The 5,759-nt window shown below is 37.6% G+C and overlaps 1 protein-coding gene across 2 annotated transcripts in view; it reads right to left on the bottom strand.

Moving 5' to 3' along the window:
• LOC106470491 (FK506-binding protein 15-like) overlaps positions 1–5,759 on the bottom strand; it is a 69,302-nt gene that overhangs the window by 19,711 nt on the left and 43,832 nt on the right. The gene's annotated exons all lie outside the window — the stretch shown is intronic.

The following is a 5,759-nucleotide window of genomic DNA, read 5'->3' as shown; positions in this document are numbered from 1 at the left end:
GGTTAGGTAGTAAGTTAGGTCGTTGTTCTCTATATACCTACGTTAGGTGGTACGTAGGTACGTAATTAGGTACGTGTACTATATTATATATATATATATATATATATATATATATATACTTTTTATTAGATCCCTACCTGTAAACATAAGGTGATGCTTTCTGAACCACCAGAAACACAATAAGAAAGTAACCAACACAGAAGCAAACTTTCTTCTCCACCTGAAGAAGCCCGAAAGGCAACATCCCAGGCTCGGAATGAGGTGATCGTGTATGCCTTAATCAACAAAGGGAACAGAACTCATCCAGTCTGGAATTATGAACATTCATCCTCACTTGCCACCCGAGTAGGCAAGGAGCCTTCCACTTGTTCCTGGAATTATGGAGAGGATGTGGAACACTGTGCTCAACCAAGAATCCAGGATGGGACCACTTCACATTTGAAATTACAAGGAGATAGTGGATTTCCTTCCATGGACAACAAACTAAACTGATATTGATCAAAATGAAGGGCCATGCACACCCCAACCAGATAGCCAAGCATCAAATCTGAACCAGTATTACAAGTAGGCTCCCACGTAGGCTGGTGCTGCTCCTACCGACATCTGGAAAAAACAGCTCGGGACCCAGGTAGGACGGCCTCCAACATCACCCTCTTCTCCAAGAGTGGAGGAAATCACTCGACCATTCTGGAAGAAAAGCCTCTGTCCATCACCCCAGTGAGTGGAAACTGGGTGTGGTAAGAACTCCCTAGCTCCACCAGTAGAATCTGGGAGTAATGTGTGTTGGGGAGTCCTGAAGAACAGTGCAATAGATGAACCAAGTTTCCTAAATTTTAAAAGCAAACCCATCCCATTTTATTCAATCCAATGATTGGCAGGGCTGGGCAGGATCCCCTTTAGCTTTACTCATGATAGTCTATGAGTGGCAGTCTAGCATATTATGGTAATAGCATCTGGTGAGCTCCTAGATGGTCTTATGGAACATCTCATTTCTACAGAGCCTGTTGCAACTGGTAGTAAATAAAATTAAATTGGTTGAGGAATTGGATTTATAAAAGCTCACCTGTCTGGACAACACTCGCCACAGAGTGGGATCCAGTGAAAAAGGAGGTAAGGGACCTTGGAAAGTAAAGAGACAAGAGGAGGACAAAAAATATTCACTCCTCCTTATAATCTAGCAGATATTGTTAAAATGGCCACAAAAACCCTCAGAAGAAGAAACTGCCAGATCGTGTAAAGAATGCTCTGACAGGACATAACAAACGATCTGGGTGCAATCGGTCATAGATGTGAGAAATAGCTGGCAAGAGAATTAGTGGGAAGGATTTATCCCCTTCCCTGGCTGCCAGAGTCTTAGGAAGAAAGGACCTATCAGGGTATAACAGGAAATAAGTGGAGTGATAAGGAGTCCTGTGCACATGTAGTACAAACAACTTCAACCTACAATGTCCACATGTCAACAGCAACAAAAAGTACACTTGAAGGGAAAAGTGATACATGGTACACGAGGCTAAAGACTCAAATGGATGTGGAGACAAAGCATGTAATACCACTTTAATATCCCAGTTGGGTAATCAAAAAAGGCCGTTTGGGATGGAGGACTCTAAATGATTTGAGAAGGCTGGATAGCATTGGGAATTCAAATACTTTCTGATGTTTAGAATATCGAAAAGTAGCTGATAAAGTTGCCTTATATAAAGCGATCATAGACAAAGCTAGACCCAACTAAAAAAAACAGATCAAAAACTGAGATATGGTGGCCACTTTTGGGTGAAGTGGGTTCAATTTCTTTGTGAGACACCATAAGTGTGCCATTTCTGTTGATAAATGGCCATTGTGGGTCTAAGGATAGACTGAGGCAATTTTAGGAAGTTAAACCCTGATGTCGTGCGAAGGACCACATAACTTCCATAAACGAAGTTTGAGGTTGGGAAAGTTTGGGTGCAGAATGTTAAATTGAGATTGTTGCAGAGATGGCTGAAGAGGAAGTGGCAGAGGTGGACACACTTGAATATACTGAATTGAAGAGAAAACCATGGTTGAGCTGTCCAATCTAGGGTTGCCAACAGCACTCAAGAAGTAGTGGATCAAATCCTAGCCAAAACTCTTTGTAGCAGACAAATTTGGAGAAAGGCATAGGAGTAATCCCATCCAATCTAGACTGAATGCATCTATTGCCAAATCCAGAGGATGAGGTACTTGGGGCCAAAACACCTGTAGTTGAGAGCTCCAATGAGTGGTGAATGCATCAAACATCAGAGTCCAGAACTGAGAGCAAATCCATTGGAAAACCTAGTGATGAAGCATCCATTCAGTCGCGAGAATTCGATTGGGTCGAGATAGGTGATCTGCTATTAAATTCATCATCCCTAGAACAAAGCAAGCCAGGAGGCTAATATGATGGGAGTGAGCCCAGTAGAGAATATCCAAAGTTCAATCACAAGGTCCTGAGAACGTCTGCCCCCATGACAGGAAATGTAAGAGATTACTGTGGAATTCTTGGAATGAAATATGATGATTTTCCCTGTAATAGATCTAGATTTTGAACCATTGCCCGTTGGACAACAAGAAGTTCTAAAATATTGATGTGGAATGATGATTTATCTTCCATCCACAGACCCTGGAATTCCCAACCTTCAATATACATACCTCATCCCTGAAGTGAGGCATCTGTAAAGAGATGAAACTCAGGAGGAGGTGGCAGTATATGAACACTGATAGTAGTGTTGATCTGATCCAACCACCAATCAAGAACTAAGATGTTGCTCCTGATTAAAGAGACTGGATAATCCAGTGGATTGCAATTCATGATCCATTGGTTGCACAGTGACCACTGAAGGGACCACATATGTGCTCTTCCCAAAGGAACCAGAAATTTGATGGAGCAGGAGGAGGCTGATCCAAATTGACCTCAAAAGAAGCTGACCTAGTAAACAAAGGCACCGGAAAAAAAGAAAAAGAGAGAGAGTCCAAATTCTCTAGAGACTGTCCTGGATCATAAGCAAAAGCAGCCTCAGAACCCCCTGGAGAGATACCCCCAGACCGAATATATGTCTCCATCTCACAGTGAATCAGATCATGGCCAGCCTCAACTGAGATGGGCAAAATTGAAACCCTGGCAGTCGAGTAATAGCTATAAGTGGAAGCAGAGGTAAGTATGTTTTGAATAACTTTTTATTTACACAAATCGGTTCAAGGGCCTATCAAACTAACATGCTCATAAAGTACATTTCCATTTTTTTCCCTTCAAGCTAGAAATCATTTACAAAAAGAGTTTCTATTCCAACACAAAAAATCATGTACATAGAGTACATTTACAAACTTCCCCCAAATTTGGAAATACTTTCATGTAAAGATAATTTATATTCCTCCAACCCAAACTCCACATTTTTGAGTTATGAAGAAGAATTACCATAGATATTGATGATTTTACCAACAAATCTTCCCACATTACCAGTTTGATCCCTCAAAAGACAGCCTACTTTCCAAAAGACCTTCATATAAGAATTAATTTTAATAATTTAGTATGACATGTTCTCATTTCATCTTATGTTAAGTGAAATGTATCTCAGAAGTCAGTGTTAACATACACAGGTACACATCTTGTTTCAGTGTTTGCTAAAACGTTACCCATCTTGTATTAACTGGTAAGTTATATCACAAGAGAGTGGAATGACAAACAACAACTTATAATGAAGTGGTTTTATTTTGGGGAACATGCTACATGATAACAGACCAATGTTCGATTGAAACACATAGTATGTTCCTCAAAATCAAACCACTTCATTGTTGTTTGTCAATCAATTATTATATTAGCATAATGTGATACCATACACAAATATCACACATATGTGTGTTAAGATACACAGGTACACACATTAAGTCAGTGTTAACATACTCAGGTACACATATCAAATCAGTGTTAAACTTAGGCATACATCTCATGTCTGTGTTAACTGTTATTTCTCAAGTCAGTGTTAACATATTCAGGTACACATATAAAATCAGTGTCAAAATACTCAGATGTATCAAATCAGTGATAAACTTAGTTATACATCTCATGTCTGTGTTAAGTGTTATTTCTCAAGTTAGTGTTAACATACATAGGTGCACATCTTGTATGTAGTTTTTAAGTTACAAAGTAGTTTTAACTTACTGAATACCACATTGGTACAACCATCTAAACATAATGAAGTAAATTTAACTTACTGAATATCACATTGGTACAATCATCTAAACATAATGAAGTAAATTTAACTTCCTGAATATCACATTGGTACAATCATCTAAACATAATGAAGTAAATTTAACTTACTGAATATCACATTGGTACAATCATCTAAACATAATGAGATAGTTCTTACTTAAAGAGTACTGCTTTGGTACAACCATCTAAACATATTGAGAAGGTTCTTACTTAAAGAATACTGCTTTGGTACAACCATCAACACATATTGAGATAGTTCTTACTTAAAGAATACTGCTTTGGTACAACCATCTAAACATATTGAGATAGTTCTTACTTAAAGAGTAATGCTTTGGTACAACCATCTAAACATATTGAGAAGGTTCTTACTTAAAGAATACTGCTTTGGTACAACCATCTAAACATATTGAGAAGGTTCTTATTTAAAGAATACTGCTTTGGTACAACCATCTCAACATATTGAGATAGTTTTTACTTAAAGGGTCCTGCTTTGGTACAACCATCTAAACATATTGAGATAGTTCTTGCTTAAAGGGTCCTGCTTTGGTACAACCATCTAATCATATTGAGAAGGTTCTTAGTTAAAGAGTACTGCTTTGGTACAACCATCTAATCATATTGAGATTGTTCTTACTTAAAGAGTACTGCTTTGGTACAACCATCTAAACATATTGAGATAGTGCTTGCTTGACGAGTACTGCTTTGGTACAACCATCTAAACATATTAAGATAGTGCTTGCTTGACGAGTACTGCTTTGGTACAACCATCTAAACATATTGAGATTGTTCTTACTTAAAGAGTACTGCTTTGGTACAACCATCTAAACATATTGAGATAGTTCTTGCTTAAAGAGTACTGCTTTGGTACAACCATTCTAAACATATTGAGAAGGTTCTTATTTAAAGAGTACTGCTTTGGTACAACCATCAAAACATATTGAGATAGTTCTTACTTAAAGGGTACTTCTTTGGTACAACCATCTAAACATATTGAGATAGTTCTTGCTTAAAGAGTACTGCTTTGGTACAACCATTCTAATCATATTGAGATAGTTCTTACTTAAGGGTACTACACTGGTACAACCATCTAAACATATTGAGAAGGTTCTTATTTAAAGAGTACTGCTTTGGTACAACCATTCTAAACATATTGAGAAGGTTCTTATTTAAAGAGTACTGCTTTGGTACAAACATCAAAACATACTGAGATAGTTCTTACTTAAAGGGTACTTCTTTGGTACAACCATTCTAAACATATTGAGATAGTTCTTACTTAAGGGTACTACACTGGTACAACCATCTAAACATATTGAGAAGGTTCTTATTTAAAGAGTACTGCTTTGGTACAACCATCTAAACATATTGAGAAGGTTCTTATTTAAAGAGTACTGCTTTGGTACAACCATCTAAACATATTGAGATAGTTCTTACTTAAGGGTACTGCTTTGTTACAACCATCTAAACATATTGAGATAGTTCTTACTTAAGGGTACTTTTTTGGTATAACTATCTAAGCTAGGGTGTACAGATATACTTTTTAAAAATTAAATGA

Source organism: Limulus polyphemus, unplaced genomic scaffold (genome assembly GCF_000517525.1).
Source record: "Limulus polyphemus unplaced genomic scaffold, Limulus_polyphemus-2.1.2 Scaffold4037, whole genome shotgun sequence".
In the NCBI taxonomy this organism is placed as follows: domain Eukaryota; kingdom Metazoa; phylum Arthropoda; class Merostomata; order Xiphosura; family Limulidae; genus Limulus; species Limulus polyphemus.
This window is presented reverse-complemented; position numbering and strand designations above follow the sequence as displayed.